We start from the raw sequence: 18420 nt of genomic DNA, 5'->3' as shown, positions 1-18420 counted from the left end.
AATGTATTATGATTATTTTCTTAAGATTTGGTTGCCAGAATTTGCCTTAGTTAAAGCTGTAAGCAATTTAAAGTACCATATCTCTCCAATTTATTACATATCTGCATTTGGCATGTTTGACATAAATGTTTGTAATGTCAGTAAAATATAGTTCTGAGTTTTGTATTATTATTTTCAAATAAATGCTACCTGCTTGCGTGTAGATTACTACTTATCGTTTATGTTGAGAATTATAAATTATTTAGCTGCTTTTTACATTTTCTCCAGTCCATACCATTTTGGACCATTTTGTTAAATATGACCAAAAAACAAATTTTTCATTTAAAAAATCAAAAATTGTAATACAACGGATGGTATTGTTGCATCAACTAAAGAAACAAAAAAGCATCTCAGATGGACCTTCTGTTACCAAACCTTTGTTGCTGACAATAGTATCTGCAGAATTAGATTTAGAAAATCCATCTGAAACCTAGAAACAAAATATTTTGGCCAAATTAGACATTTTTTTGAGGGTCTTAAAACATTATTGGGAGAAGAGCAATCGAACATACTCTGTTCAGCTCAAAAAACATTCAGAATGATTGATTCAAGTACAAATTCTCAAACTTCTCCCATTCGCAAGCAAAGACCTTTTTCGGTTTGTGGGCCAAAAACCAAAAGAAGACGTCTTTAGACATTATTAAACAGTTACAGTTTAGAGGAACTTTGCTTTGTAGCTTAACAGAAGTTGCTGAAGGCAGGTAAGAGAGATGCGGCTATGATGGTTAAAACTTTTTGTTCTGTTCCCTCACGGGCGTCAAAAATGAAGAAACTGCATAATCAAAAACAGACGAAACCTCACTATACATCTGATGAAACAGTTGAACTTATGGTAACAACAAAGTTGACAAAGAACAGTTACAATCTCCTGCGACAAAGAGCACTTAAGAAAGAATCTTGCTTATATCCGCCATACTCTAAAGTACTTCAAGGAAAAAAGCAGTGTCATCCCTCTCCATTAGATGTAAGAGTAAGCTGAAATTAACTCCAGGCAATCGTAGATCTAACTGATAATCGACTTCTAAGAGCCCAAACTGAGACAAATCCTGAGTTGCTTGCCAAATTTAAATGCCTTTTAATTACATTTAAATGGGGTTGCGATGGATGTGGGAGTCATGTATAGACGACTCTAACATTCTGTTAACATCTTTAGTGCCACTCTTCGTTAAATCTCATTCTGATAAAGTAAAAGAGGTTATTTGGCAAAATCCAACAACTTCATCAACCAGATTTTGTCGAGCCATTAGATTTCGGTTTGTCAAAGAGGCTGTAGAAGAATTGGAAGTTGAAATTATTTGTAACGTTTTGGTCGGTATCAAGTCTACGCAGAGATGGTATATTTGCGGTGCCACCAGCAAAAATATGAACCAGTTGGAGACAGTGCGAAAAAGAAGCCCTTGGATATGGATTGTCGACTTTACACTGCTATATAAGAGTACTGGAGTGTTTACTTCACATAGCTTATAGACTGGACATTCAAAATGGCAGACGAGAAATGCATCGGAAAAAGAAAGTAAAAAACGCAATAAAAAGCAAATTATTGATACATTCCGTGTTGAAACTGGTCTTCTGATCGATACTCCAAAACAGGGAGGCGGAAACACTGATGACGGAAATGCAGCTGGAAGATTCTTTTCGGACCCAAAACTAACATCGCGAATTACGAAAATCGATTATACTTTAATTCAGCGATTAAGCAATACATTAAGAGTTTTGGCATCTGAATACGAAATTAATGAAGATGCCTTTGAAAGATACACTAAGTTCACTGCTGAACAGTATATTAATCTGCACAGTTGGTATCCAAGCCAGTGACTCTACATAAAATTCTAATTCATAGTCCTGAAATCGTCAAATATTTCAAAATTCCCATTGGGTTTCTCTCTGAAGACGTCCAAGGACTTCGTCATAAAGAAGTGAAATCGTATAAAAGAAACTTTCGCGGAAGAATTCTAGAATTAATACAAATGTGGATATTTTAAACTGGTTACTTGTATCTTTTGATCCTATCATTAATAATAAGCGACCATTTACGGTAACAAACTACAAGGCCTTCACCGATAAAGCACGAAATTTAATAAAGCTACCTGAAAGTCCAGACTACGAAAGCAGCTCTGAAAAAGATTAATCTAAAAAGTCAAAATATTAGTTTTTTAGTTTTTAGTTTAGATTTGTTATTTTTTTTGGTATTTGTTAATTACAATTTATTATAACATTGTAAATTACGTTGCTAAATCCATTTTTGAACAAAATGCGTTTTCTAGTTTATAAAGAAGATAACAGAAAGATTTAAGAAACATTCTACTTTCATTCCCAATTTTCAAATCTTAGATTTGACGACAAATATGTAAAACATTAAAATTTCTTGACCTTGGTTAAAAAAATTTAAAATAGACTAAGCAACTTAAGGACCTAAGCCGACGATATTACTTTTTGTAAAATTAAATGCTTTTTTATGAATCTCTAACATTTGACCCGCCAGATTCGTGTTTGGTCCCAGCGTGCAACGATCCAACCAGCGGGAATCGATCGGATACGCAAGACCCAACGAAACGACGAATTGACACCAGCCCCAATTGAGCAAATGAGAGAATTATTTGAACTGCACGAAGACCTACTATACTACATCGCAGAAAGGCCCAGGAAGTTATACGTGCCACCGGGGATGTCAAGAAGAGGTGATGCAAGACTTCCACGACAACAACCTTGCAGGTCACCCGGGCGGCGAAGAAACAGCACGAACCATCGCAACCTCCTATTACTGGGAGAGCTGGTGCAGTACGTCCGCAAGTGCTCAACGTGTGCGCGTTGCAAAGGCAGACCTCCCACCGCCGAGGTTCCACAAACCCCTCGACGCCCAGGGCACGCTTTCGAACACGTCGCGATCGACATAATGTATCCGCACCCGACGACAGCAACGGGAAACCGATTCGTCATTACGTTTACGGATTTGTTCACATGAAAGGTATAAGCATTCGCCATGCCAGACACGAGAAGCAGGCGGATCATACGTCTCCTAGAAAGGGTAATATTTCCTAGGTACGGCTACCGAGAATAATTACATCGGATAACGGCCCCCAGTCAGATGGAAGTCAGTCTGAGTCGGAAAGCGAAGCAACGAGGTCTCTGCACTGACTATATCGATCAGCCACCCTCACGCACCATCTCCACGAAAACCATCTTCGATGAAGGTCTCTGCGCTAACTATATCCGCTAGCCACCCTCAATACAAGCTTGCGACACAGCACTGGGACTATGTAAGAAAATAGAAAAGAAATTCCTTTCTTTCTTTCTCTTGTTTCTAAATTCGCACCATGTAAAGAAAATCGAGTATTAGCGATTCAGGTTCGGTAGAAGTAACTAAAGGATACTTTTGTGTCGTTACGTTGGATTTCTGAAATAACTAGGAATTACACATGGGCATCACTGACTGTGCCAAATAAATTTGTCATTCAAATTTGACAAGAAAACGAAATGGACTCAAAGATTACAAGAAAACCAATTTCTAAGTAAAGAAAGCAAGACATTTTCCGCGCATTTAAAAAAATCGAAGAAAAAAATGGTCAAACAAGTGGTAAAACGAAAACCGTTAACCTGGTGGCAGAAATATTTTGTGTAAAGTGTTTTCTGATAGTACTGAGTGTGTTCGCTTTTTAAGAATACCATCAATTAATAACATCTCCAAACATTTTGCTGGTTGCGATTCAAAGTCTTGCTTATTATCAAAATTCTTTTAATGGAGCCAATGCACTCGTTTTTTGAATAATGTTATGAATAACATTTTTAAATTTAGGTTTCGGAAACTGAAGTATTTCATGTACTGAAAACTGGATACAATATCTTGAAAGTACCCAGAGACACAAGCGGATAAAATCTGATATATTTTTCGATCATTGTTTTAAAAAGATTTACAGTTCAAAATTCAAGATTTGAAAAAGAAACATGAACATTTTACCATTGATAATCTTCTAAATTTTGCAAAATCTGAATTGGAATACACCGGGGGAAAAACAACTTTATTCAAAATTATAAAATCAATGGGTTATAAATACAAAAAGATTAATGGAAGAAAAGTTCTGTGTGAACAAAAACACATTGTTGCGGCCAAAATTAAGTTTCTTAGACTATTCCATGCTTATAAGTTAACATCCAATCAGATTTGAGATCTACCATGGTATTATCGCGGCAAGCCTTAGCACGGTGCTGGTGTTGTCAACCATGGTTACATAAGCAAATTAATTTTTTGACGTTTAAAAATGAGTCGTTTTGCTAATAATTCCGCTGACGAAATTATTATTATTATTAGTACTGTATGCATGGAATAGTCGTGCAAAATACAATTCGTAGGATGAATATTCTGTGATAATTTAGACTTTTATTAGCAAACTCAATTTATGTTGCTCTTAGAAAATACCACTCGTTGCTACGCAACTCGTGGTATTTTCATAGCAACATAAATTTCGTTTAGCTAATAAATCGTCTAAATTATCACGAATATTCACCTACTCATGGTATTACTATTGAAAATACCTTCAGTTACAAGAAGATAGTCAAAATTTTCTTTTTATATACTTAGACGAAACATGGCTTTACCAAAACGGATCAATGGTAAAAATGTGGGTTCATGATGAGGATATTAAAGCTTGTCCACCCAAAATTAAAAGCGAAGGAAAAAGATTTACAATTTTACATGCGGGGTGTTCATTGGGATTTCTGGAGGGATGCGACTTGCTGTTAGATTCGAAAGTAGAAAGTGTGGATTACCACAAAACCATCAAAGGTGATTTATTTAAGGAATGAGTTATCAATCAATTACTACCGGCCCTACAGAAATTCCAAAGAAAATGTGTAATAGTATTGGACAACGCGCCGTATCATTCGATGGTTTTGAATAAACCGCCAACGTTTTCTACGAACAAAACAAAAGAGAAATGCAGGAATGGTTAACTCAAAATAGTATTCCTTTTACACAGTCTATGACAAAAAAGAAATTGTGGAAAATCATTGCACCTAAACGTGAAAATCAGACGAAAAGATATATAATTGACAATATTTTGATTGAGAATGATCATCAAGTGTTACGACTGCCACCGCACCATTGTCAATATAACCCGATAGAGTTGGCATGGGCACAGTGCAAAACCTTTTACAATAAACATATTTCTGCAAAAGTCGGAAGTAACAAAGTCCGAAATTTATGGCTGAAATCAATTTCGCAGTGCAGTCCAAACAATTGAAAAAACTTTGTCTCACACTGCGAAAAATTAATTAAGCAAGACTGGACAGCACACAAGACATTAATTAAGCAAGACTGGACACAACTGTAGACAATATTCCACCGATCATCATAACACTAACTGAAGAGTCAGATTCAGAAAAAGGACTAGTTGAATCTGATTCGAAGCATTGATGATTTTCTTCTTTTTCGTTTTAAAAATAAATATTTACTCTTGTTTTCGCTTCCAATAACAGCTTTAATGACAAACCAAAAACTGTCATTTGGATGACATCTGCTTTATAAAACATTACACTAGAAAAGTTATCACCTTAATTACACAGCTTAAAAATAAAAGTTACTAAAATTGGTTACTTCTAGCGAACGTGAATATTTAATACATTCAGTAGACCCGAAGCAATCTCGGAAGACTGGAAATAAAAACAGTCGGGGATGTCTTTCCACACTCTTTCTTATTTATTGTCTTTGTTTAAACAAGGCTATCGCATATAACTTCTACTCTCTCAGTATGTGAGGTTATATTGTCATTTAGCGGAAAGTTTTTAATTGTGTTGTGATTGCGAATTTGAACATAGGTAAGTACGAAAACATTATCTATCTGTAAGACAAATGAGACGATACATTATAAGTTTATGTTACAGAGCCGGAACGAGAGTTTAAAACAAAGTCTGAACACTGGACATTAATTATTAATTATTTGAAAATGTATCCCTCCTTATTGAAAAACAAATTTCCTCATAAAGACGAGGACAATGCCCGGAATAAACAATATTGGACGGAACTAGCAAATCAATTAAACAGCCTTGGGTATGGTAGAAAAACCATGGACAAATGGCAATTGGTATAGTGTTTCACATGTTGTACCAATGTACCATTTAGATTGTGTTAACAGGCAGTAGGACGTTGGAAATCCAAAGTTAAGGCCAAAGCAACAAATATTCGTTTAGAAATCAAACGCACAGGAGGAGGCCCTGCGAAAACAGCCCCCTAACAGATATTGAAGAACGGCTTATCTCGTTGATGGGGTGAAAATTTGTAACTGGAGACTTAAACAAAGAATTGGGCTTGGTACGTATTATTAAAACACCAATATAAAAATTCGACTACATAATTGCCTGTAATACATATCTATAGGAAGCTATAGAATTGGAAACAAATATACCATCAGCTGTCCAAGAAATGCCACCATCAGTAGAGTTTCCGCTAGCAGGACCATCAAACTCACCTCCGCCATTAAAATTGTATTCAAAACAAAAAAAAATCATTAAACGCAAAGTTCCGCAAAACACAGAAAGTTAAAAAAAATGTAGGTTTGGCAAAAATACACAATAATAACATAGAAATTTTGAAAAACATTAATTCAAATTTGGAGACCATCGCAAACGTCATGCAGCAAATACTTGCAACTATGCAACAATATCAGAACAAAGGATAATGTATATTCTGAAAAGTTATTGTTTTTGTTTCACTTTTTATATTGTTTATTAATTAGTTTAGTGTTGTTACAAATTAGTTAGATACGTTGCTATTGTTTCGGTTGTTAGTTTTGGTTTTGAAAATAAAGATTTACTATGTTTTGTCGCTGTTGTTGACCTTGGTGAAATATAACTGCAGGAAAAAAATGAGGAATATTTCATTCAATCTCATCATCATGAGCTTCTTCAAAATCATCTTCTGGGATTTCAGCTCTGATGCACATGTTGTGTAATTCACAACATGCATTAATTATAATTCCTATTGTGTTGGGGTCATACCTTAATATTCTTTCTTTTAACAGACACCTAAAGCGACCTTTTAGAACACGTGGAAGACAATAGAAAACACAGCTAATAAATTCTAATAAGATGTTTACCAATGCATCTTTCAATGATATTTCGTGCAGACTTTAAAGCATCGTCACATCGCCTTTCAGGTGTTTCCTCGATGGTATTTCCAAGTGGAGTCATAAGCAATGGCTGTTGTGGATAGCCACTGTTTCCAATTAACCAAAATCGTTCATCACCTCTTTGGTAGTTATTTTCCAAATGTCTATATACAGCTGAATTCCTCCATATAAAAGAGTCATGAGCAGCTCCTCCAAAATTAGCATTTACATTCAAAATTTGCATCTTACTGTCACAAATAATTTGAACATTTTTTGAGTGGTATCCTTTTCTATTAAAATAAATATGCTCATCTTCAGTAGGCTGTAAGATCGCCACATGGGTGCCATCAATAACACGAATAATGCCGGAAAAGTTGTATTTTTCATGAAATCTGCGTTTTATGTCTTGTTTTTTTTTCTGGTTCCACAGGAAATTTAATACTTCTTTGATTGTTTTGCTAATTGTTTGTTGTGCCAGAGCTATGTGACATTCACTGCCAATGCCTTTCTGGTATGATCCTGTAGCGAAGAACCGTAAAGCAGCCAAGATTCTGTTTTCTATAGACAGCCTTGTTCGTCTTTGTATCGGTTGTAAAAAAGGTCTTAATTCTACTACAAGATTTAGATAATAGTTATTTATTATACAAGACGATAAAGGACCACTTTAACCATCGAGTGAAGACAGTTAATACACGAGTGGCGCAGCCACGAGTGGATTAACTTCACGAGATAGTTAAAGATCCTTTATCGTCGTGTATAATACACTATTTTTTTCTATAGCAGCTTTTAAAGAAAAACTAATTTAAATTTATTAATTAAAAAAATGTATCATAATACCCAATGTTGGTTGTTATGGAACTGTTGCTGTAAACAAATTTTTCATTTTTAAAAATCCCGAAAACTACCATGTGCGAGATCGAATTAGAAGTTCCTGCAGACGTAGAGAAAGAAGCTGCAACTGCTGTAATTAAGCTGTTGCCCCAAAAATCTCGCCTAATATACGAAAAAGAATACAACACTTTTCAAAGATGGAGAAGTAGAAAAAAAAATCAGTGGTGTTAGTGCTCCTTGGACATTTTTCTCAAAAGTCTAAAAACGTCAAACCTTCAAGTTTATGGTGTTATTACTCAATGCTAAAAAGCACATTGTTGGTAAATAAAAACTGCGACATTTCAAGGTAAGATGTTTTTAAAATAGTGTCAACGTAATGTCATAATAACTTTCAGATATTGCAAACTAATTTCACTACTAAAGAAGCAAAGTGAAGGCTAAAAGCCCAAGAAATCCAAGATCTTTGAGCCAAATGAGAATATTAAATTCTTGGTAGATGCGTCAGATGATGACTATTTATTAGCAAAGGCAGTAGATTTATTGGATAGGATAAAATGTAAAATTGGGTTTTAACTTACAGGTTGTTGCTGTTGCTGCACGGGGCTTGCAGATCAGATGAATTGTACAAGTTACAAGTTTTCAACATGGAGAATCGACAGTCAGTAATTATTGTTTCATTTATTGACACTAAAACCAAGAAAGATCGGTCGTTTTGTGTAACCGATAAAGAATGTGGAGTTAGTTTTTTGGAAATCGTACGAAAATATTCAAGCTTGCGTCCTAAAAACGTTCCTCACAAATTCTTCGTCAAGTACAGACAGAAAAAGTGTATCGTTCAGCCAATACATTATACAAGATTTCGAAGATGATTGCTAATTTTCTAAAGCTGTTAGACCCTGAAGCATTGCTTTCGCCGCTTGGCCGCTATGGTGTTAGCCAACAAGGGTGATGATCTCATCACCGGTAAAAGAATAGGCGGATGGAAATCATCCTCGGTGGCAGAAAACTACATAGAAGAGTCCGTATCCAGAAAAATTGCAGTTTCGAATCAGATTCCTTGCGAAGATTTAGTCACAAATTCAGACACGACTTCGTCATCTGTAGAGATAACCCACGACGAAATAATGAATGCAAGTTCTATTTCAAAAATATTAAACGTCTGAGGAAACGAGAATTGGACCATTAATGTTACCATTACTTTAAATTAATGTAAAAATTAACTAAATAAAATTTAAAACACTTTATCTACCCTTGATGTTAAAGTAGCACTTTATCTACTCTTGATGTTAAAACACAAGTTAGCCTTGCATTTTTTGAGAAATAAAGCACACTTTAAAAGCTACTATAAAAAAAATCCTTAAAATCGCGGACGTCGGACCAATCCTAAAACCGAGAATAAACCCAAACCCATCAAGCTCGTATCGACCAATTACTCTTTTGCCAACGATTTCAAAAGTCGCGGAAAATGTAATCCAGAAGTGCCTCAACAAACACATAAGGCAAAGCGAAATAATGTAAAAAATATTACAGCCATGACATGTCTCGATATAGAGAAAGCTTTCGAGAAAATTCTCCACTCATGTTACTAAATTAATTAATTCATACATAACAGATAGGAAATTCAGAGTACGAGGGCGGGGTGAAATATTCCGGGCCTCAGATAAATAATGCTCCATGTCATTCTATTTTTTGACGGCACTATTTAATTTTATTTATTATAAAGTTATCTTTAATTTTCAATTCAATATGTCGCTTATTAGATTCGATGTCAACGCCGCAAGCAATTTCAATGGACAATGGACAATTTGAAATTCGTGCTGTGATTAAATTTTTTTTTTAAAGGTTTAACTCCAACCGAAATTAAAAAGGAGATGGGCGCAACCTTAGGGGACTTTTCTCCTTCGAACACACCTGTTAAACGTTGGGTGGCTGAACTGAAGATGGGTCGGAGAAGCACAAGTGATGAACCACGCAGTGGACAACCCATTACGGTGACTACACCACAAATAATAGAAAATGTCCATAAAATCGTTTTGGCTGATCAAACAATAAAAGTGTGTGAAATAGCAGAGACTATAAGCATTTCAACAGAACGGTTACGAAAAATTTTGCTCGAAGATTTATGTATGAAAAAGCTTTGCGCAAGATGGGTGCCGCGTTTGTTGACACCTGATCAAAAACAATGTCGAATGGGCATTTCGGCCGAATGTTTGTCCCTCTATAAGCGAATCCAACCGAATTTTTACGTAGATTTGTCACTATTGACGAAACATGGGTCCATCACTATATTCCAAAAACCAAACAACAGTCCAAACAATTGCTACGTCATCCTCCATATTCTTCAAATTTAGCCCCATGTGACTTCTATCTATTTCCAAATCTTAAAAAATGGCTTGGTGGAAAAAGATTTGCAAACGATAACCACGTGATCGACGCCGTAAACAAATATTTTGAGGAACTCGACAAATCCACTTATCAATCTGGAATAAAAGCATTGGAACATTGTTGGAGTAAATGCATCGACTTCAATGGAGATTATGTTGAAAAATACGAATTGTTTTTCCTGTTCATGTCCGAAATATTTCACCCCGCCCTCGTAAAAGTAGAAAACAAAAAGACGGAACGTAAATGAATAAACGCGAAGGTCCCACAAGGCTCTGTACTAAGACCAATTCTGTTCATCATATCGCGGGTTTGGAATAACAAGGCTCTAACTGCATTTCTTACGAAAATTAAGATTTTCATAAAATTCTTCTCTCTTTAACTACGCTTTTCTGTTTTCTTAATCAAAATGAACGTAGCCTGATGCCGTTTAAAAATTCCAGAAGTACAAAGTTCTATGTGCTATAGATTAACTTAATGTTTTAAGTTAAATCTTGCTTTTTCACTAATTAATTTCACTGCAGTTAGAACCTTCTTCTTCTAAACCGGCGATATATCGACACGACTTAACCAAATTAGCACAAAGTTGTCTTGTACGCGGACGTGACGGTAATTTACCGTAGATCGCAGACAGCCCAGATTGCAATAAAACAGGTCCAAATTTTTATAAATTAATTCAAAAAACACTAAAGCTTGACACAGACAAGACGGAAACAGAATAAAACGCATTCAGGAGTCAACTTCGATATCATAATGACACCATGTACGGTCCTTGGAAAATCCTACAAATATCGCATCAAGAAGAACACCTCTCTGTCAATTGCACCAGTGAAAGCTTAGATGGAAGGGTCTTAACTGGTTATGACAAGACAAAATACTCTATACCTATAATGAGACATCTGCCTCAAAAACAGATACTGTAAACTCAGATGACATACACCTAGTAAACATTTTATGGCTTAAGTCAAACCACCCTTAGAAATAAAACTGGGTGTTCTAAACTGCAACCGACAAATTTCTAGGTAGAGGGTAGACCGAAGGTTGACCACGCCCGGACGCATTTATTATTATTATTATTAAGGAAGATTAATTGCGAAGGAAACCTATATCGCAAATTTATTTAATTTTAACGCGAGTTTGATTGATCAAATTGTTTTTAAATTTATACACTGCATCAGCTGAAACTATATTATCAGAAATTCCATTCCATAAAGAAAAGGTTCTGTTGGTGAAAAAATGTTGACGTTAGAAAAAATTAAATTTTTCTTTTTGCAATTTAAATGAATGTCCACGCAATCTAGTGTCTATAGGAAATTCTAGAAATTCATTAGATTTGACAGGATATAAATCGTGCGTAATTCTAAACATTTGAAAAAGGTCAGCTCTATTAAATCTTGCATCTAGCTCAGGGATGTTAACTAATTTTAGTCTTTCTTCGTAATTTAAATGTCTTGTTTGCTTCGGCCATCGTGTTATTTCATGTTGGACGCGCTCTAATAATTTCTTATCTTTAATCAGATGTTGACCACTATAAATTATTTTGGACCAAATGTTTGTAGAAACCAATAAATTTGTCACAACTGATCTGCCTGGTAAAAATCCATGTTGATTTTTTGGTATTAAATTGTTCTTTTCCATGTGCATGAGCAATTTTTTAACTATTATTTTTTCCATAACCTTACAGCTTACTGAAGTAAGACTTACAGGTCTGTAATTATTTGAATTTTCGTGCAACATTTCGATAAACTTCTCTCAATGAACTTGTTATAGGTTTAAATAACGACAGTTCCAAATCTGATAACAGTTTGATTTAAATTTTAAAATAGTCAACAGTGAGTATGTAAATAAATATGTTTGTTTATTATACAGGGTGTCTCAGAACTCGTGACCCATAGAAAAAAGACTAATTAAGGCAACAATTCTAAACCAAAATTTCGAAACCAAAATTTTCTAGCTCAAAAAATAATCGAGTTAAGACAAAAAAATGGTTGTCAATCCGGATGCTGAATAGAATTTGAAAATCGGTGACTATGGACACATACTATCGTCCATTGGTCAAGTGAACATTACATTTTCGTTGCCTACAAAATTTTACTCCATCTCTAGAATAAGCTTCCAGGATTGGTTGTTAAATTTTTATCGTTTCTCGAAAACTATTAAACTTAAGCAATTTTTGTTTTAAAATTTACCATCTGTATTGCTGCCGGCACCCTCCCTTACTCTCTGGGCCGTGAGTTCTGGGACATTCAATTTTTTTTAAATACGACCCTGTTCAAGTACCGACCGATCACGGCGTGCGCCTATTTTTATGGTCCCCAAACGCAAGGATTAGTACTGCCCGGTCCTCTCATGTGGTCATAAAATTTACTAGGTGTATGTCATCTGAGTTTACAATACAACCGGACCGATTTACATCATGCCAAACCATTTTTAACCTTAGAACCACACTGTGGGTTCGACGGGGACCCGATAAACTCAATTTTAATGTATACGCAAGTGCGATCACTGATTACAATTCTGGGACTTGTTGTACCTTCACTGTTAAGCACAGCCGTGCGTGGAAGGTTATTGCATCACTGTAACATTTGCAGTTTATTGTAAAAAAAAATGATCGACTCACATAGGACTGCATGGTGCGGTTAACGCTAGTCCATTTCGTGTAGAAAATTTTTCACTCAAAACGGTTTTTATCTAATTGTAAAAAAAAATTCCCCAGTAGAATGCTAGACGCTCCTGGAATACACATACATTTTAAACAAATTAGAAAATTTTGGAAATAAAACATCTCACTACTTTTTTGACAAATGTGCCACATTTTTTGGTCAAAAAGCACATGACGGCAAGAGCAATTAATGAATTAATGAAAGACGTATTAGAGAATATTTGGGAGTTACAGAAGAGTTCCCGTAGGTGCGTTGTCCCCAAAATTCCATCAGAAAGTGTCGACACGTTTGCAGCCTATGCGGCAAAAATTGGTGTGCACAGCATACACAAAACATTTGTAGACTGTGTGAGCAAAAAACTCACCTAGAATTAGTTTTCGTTTATTGGTTTTGGCAGTGGAAACTGAAGAAATTTTCAATTTTTTTTAATTTTTTGTTCCAATGATCACATTGTTTAAAAAACTTTGAATTGTTTTTAGCTTATATTGTTTATAATAAAGCATTTAAACCGATGAATTTCACACTCGATATTGTGACGATAGTAGGCTAGTATGTGATGAGTAGGCTAGTTGGAATAATAATAAGTTTTGTTTTTAGACAGTTGTAAAAATAATAAAGAGAAAACGTTACAATTTGATGTCAGAAGCGGGATTTGTACAAGTTCGTCGTTGTCTCCTGGTCGTTGAACAAGTTTTTAATGCCCATGACTAGAAGCATGACGTCGGTAGAGTTGCAGGCACAGTTAGCTGCTATTATGGAATTGATGAGGAAAAACACAGAAGAAATCAAGAGCCATACCTCCGAAGAAATTGGAGGAGTTCTAGAAACGTTGAAACATGAAATTCAAGGAAGAGCTGGCAAGGCTGACGAGAAACTAGCGCAAGTAGAAGAAAAGGTGACGAAAATGCAAGAGATAATGGAGGCCCCCATCGAAGAAGGAAAATTCTTCTTAGACACTGATGCAAGCTCGTCAGGTTTTGGTGCTGTTCTGTTGCAAGAACAAGATGGTTGCGAGGATGTCATTGGTTACTACAGCAAAACTCTTCATAAAGCACAGAAAAACTAGTGCGTCACAAGAAAAGAACTTTATGCGGTTGTTAAGTCCATCGAGAACTTTCACAATTTGCTTTATGAAAGAAAGTTTGTGATTCGTTACATTCTGCGTTACAATGGTTGATAAAGTTTAAGAATCCAGAAGGTCAAACAGCGAGATGGTTAAAGGTTTAGCAAACTTACGACTTTGAAATTCGTCATCGTCCTGGATGAAGTCACGGGAATGCTGACGCGTTATCACGAAGACCATGTGATGGAAATTGTTGTCGACAAGAAGAAAGAGAAGTCTCAGTTAACGTCACAAATCTGGAAGAGATCGAAATAAATGGTTCTTCAATTTCTGCAGAATATTTGAAGAAGAAACAGCGAGAGGATTCGTCGAAAAAATCATTGAATGGTTAGAAAAGGAAAGAAGACCAGAGTTTCAAGAAGTTTCTGGGTCAGACCCAATTTTAAAAGCGTACAATAGAGAAGTCTGAAACTGTCGGATGGTTTGCTCTACAGGCTGTGGGAAAGTGCAGATGGTAGAGAAACGAAAGAGAAGCTGGTTTTACCAGCAGCGTTGATAATTGAAGTCTTAAAACATCTCCACGATAGCTGTTCGGTGGTCACTTTGGCATCAAGAAGACGTTGGAAAAAGTTAGAGAACGGTTTTATTGGAGTAGTTGTCAAGAAGATGTTGAAAACTATTGCAAAACCTGCGATGCTTGTAATGGTAGAAAAGGTCCCAATACAAGACAGCGTTCGAAGATGCAACAGTTTAACGTCGGGTCTCCGTTTGAGAGAATAACTATCGATATTCTTGGATCACTTCCGATAACAAAGTGGCCAGAAGTTCTTCCTCTACGAAATCAAGAAACTGAGACTGTGGCTGGAGCACTGATTGAAAACGTAATTTCAAGATTTGGTGTTCCAATTCAGATCAAGGGTGAAATTTTAAATCAGGGTTATTTTCTTCAGTTATGAAAATCCTGGGCATAAATAAAACAAGAACGACTGCACCTCAGCCACAATCAGATGGAATGGTTGAGAAGTTCAACAGAAGAATTTTAGATTATCTTTCAAAATTCGTCGATGAGAACCAAGGTGACTGGGACAAGAAAATCACTCTTTGCATGATGGCGTATAGAACTCCCGTACATGAGACTACGCGATTCACACCTGCAAAATTGATGTTTGGAAGAGAGCTTCGGTTACCTATAGATTTAGTTGTTGGTCAATTACCTGAAGAATCGGAACAAACTTTGCCAGAATGGGTAAACAAAATGCAGAAAGACTTATAGAATTTTCATGAAGATGCCAGAAATAACATCAGTACGGCGAGCAACAGAATGAAGGCGAGATACGATCTTCGAGATACGGGATCCAGGTATAAAGAAGGCGACAAATTTTGTTTTTTCAATCCTTAAAGAAAAAAAGGAAGATGTGGAAAGCTCCAGTAAGACTGGCAATGGCCGTATGAGATTTTGAAATGTTTCAATGATGTAGTAGTATTCAGAATCCGCATAGGCCGCAATGGTAAACCGAAGGTAGTTCACAGTGATCGTTTGTTTCCATATAGAAGCAGAGAAGAAGTATTCTCCGAGGACGTTGAAAATTAAGAGGGGGAGAGTGTGACGATAGTAGGCTAGTATGTGATGAGTAGGCTGGGTTGGAATAATAATGTTTTGTTTTTAGACAGTTGTAAAAATAATAAAGAGAAAACGTTACAATATTTTTAGCGTTGAAGATAGTGAAGATAAACAAACAGTATGGGCTATGGTAAAAACTTCAATGTGGTTGTAGAGATAATTAAAGAAAGTCAGAGTAAAAACTCAAAAAGATTAAAGCGTAGGTATCTCTCTTTATACAGGGTAATTTTTAAAAAACGGCAGGCGTTGTAAAATTTTTATTTATGAACCGATTTCAAAAATTTAAAAAACAAATTAAATGGTTTTTAATCTACTATAAACTGATGATTTTAAAATTCTTCTAAAGGTCTTAGTGTCTTTTGGGCAATACTCAACTTTCTTATTTTAAATTGGCACTCTTTTTTTCATAATTTAAAAGATATCAATTTTATTGATTCAGAAATGTTGATATCGGTTCATAAATAAAAATTTTACAACGCCTGCCGTTTTTTAAAAATCACCCCGTATGTTTTTCCATCAAAACTATCAATATAGAACTGGTCGAAAACTTAACGTCAGAATCTGTTGTAAGCGCATTTAAATGATGCGCAGAGGAAATGCCAAAATTTTTCGCAAGAACGGTATTTTGCAGATGTCGAAAGAGAATAACTTCGATAAGAAGAAAAAATATCCGACTCATTCGTTTTAAAATAAAACCAAGGGATTTACATCACATTTCAACTGAAATTGTGACCCCAATTTTTGTGGTGCAGAGTGTATTATAAAGTTTAGGGTAATTAGCTGATGTTGGCAACTCGTTTACAGTGGTGGGGGAGTTATATTTGTTTGTCATAAACTGACACCATGTGTTCTGCTATGCATTTTTCTTGGACATTTCAACAAAAAAATTTATTGGATCAATTCTTGGTGTTGACAAATTATCAAAATTACAATTTATTCCCAAACACCAAATTTTGACAAAAAATGCTGACGCGCGTTTCGATAGCAATGCTATCATCATCAGAGCGATGATTAAACTGTTTAAATTCTTAAGACCTAAAGTTAGTTTTTTCCAAAGTTCGTAAGCTTGAATTTCAAACATACTTCGTTTGGAGTACAGATATTGAATTTCTGAAGAAAGCCACTTCCGTTTAGCAAGAGAAATTATTCTCTCACTATTTTTAGCATTACTGGAAACACTGACTTTAATGAAATTTGGAAAAACACCGTGGTGTTTGCAGATTTTTAGAAATTTAATATCTGCACCAATTAACTTAATTTTAGCACTTACCCTATGGTATACGTTAAGATCCTTGGACCGGGAAGCCATTTCTTCAAAGAAAATTTATTAGATCAATTCTTGGTGTTGACAAATTATCAAAATTACAATTTATTCCCAAACACCAAATTTTGACAAAAATGCTGACGCGTTTCGATAGCAATGCTATCATCATGATATTAAACAGTTTAATCATCGGTCTGATGATGATAGCATTGCTATCGAAAGTTTAATCATCGCTCTGATGATGATAGCATTGTTATCGAAACGCGCGTCAGCACTTTTTATCAGAATTTGGTGTTTGGGAATAAATTGTAATTTTGGACATTTAAAGAAAAACACAGTCATGGTAAGTACAAGTTTGCATTAGATAGGTTACATAGTTTATTTTATTTAGTTTTCTAGTTAAACAAGGTGGGAAAACTGCACGGGAAGTGAATTCAATTGGCAGAATGGAAACCAAAATGAAACAGTGGGCACTATAGCTGCGAGCAACGACTTTCTACAGTTTACCAAACGCTATAGTGCGCTTATGATTTTCACTTTTTAAATCGTTTACAGCCACCTTACCGCAAACCCCCATAAACATAAGAACCCCTCAAGTGGCTGGGTCATATCTGCCTTGAAATAAACCGTAATAAATATTTTTAGGTACAATTACAATTATTCTTAATTACACGAATACAGAAAAAACTTCTTAAAATGATTTGATTTGATCAAATTTGAAAGAAAATCTCAAAAATAAAATGGCAAACGTTCAAAATGTTCTTCGTACCAGAAAGTGCCTTTCTGAAAGGAAAAAAGAGCTGTCGGGCGATGCTTTTCCGAATTGGAGAAAACATACTCCTCAGCTTCCAAGGAAGAGCTTCTTAGGAAAATCAGCTTAATTTTTTCGGTGAGTTTTTTTTTAAAGATAATTTTAATTAAATTCTACAGATCAGTGTTGCTCAGGCCCGTACTATAAATAATTTAGTAAAAGAAGACCAAATCTTAGTATCGGCAAAAACTGGAACCCGGCAGCCCTCAGCAATATACAAAGTCTTGAGATTGCAATTTAAATAAAATAGACGGCGTTATTGTAGTTAAGAAAAGTTAACAGTTATAAAAATAATAAAAAGTATCATCGTTCTGTACGTTCTGTTCTTATTTTTATCTCGAAGAACAAAATACAACCGGTTATGGGCCCAGAAAACGAAAAAGGGAGAGTACCATTGTTTGATGGAACACTAATTTCAACAATTGGAAGTTCAGGATGGAAATTTATCTGGAAGAACTGGATCATTCCGAATTAATTCTTAGGCCGTATAGAGAAAACGTGATTCTTAAAGTGAAGAAGAAAATGTTAAAAGACAGAAAGAAAGTGAGTTGAAGGAATGAGCAAGAAAAGACAAGAAATGCAAGTCAAAAATAGTGCAGTGTATTGCGAATAGTTATCTAAAATACCGTAAGGATGCCGAAACAGC

The sequence above is a fragment of the Gnatocerus cornutus genome, chromosome 8 (assembly GCF_029298725.1).
Source record: "Gnatocerus cornutus isolate USDA-ARS CGAHR chromosome 8, icGnaCorn1.1, whole genome shotgun sequence".
NCBI lineage: Eukaryota > Metazoa > Arthropoda > Insecta > Coleoptera > Tenebrionidae > Gnatocerus > Gnatocerus cornutus.
Note: the sequence above shows the minus strand (reverse complement) of the source record.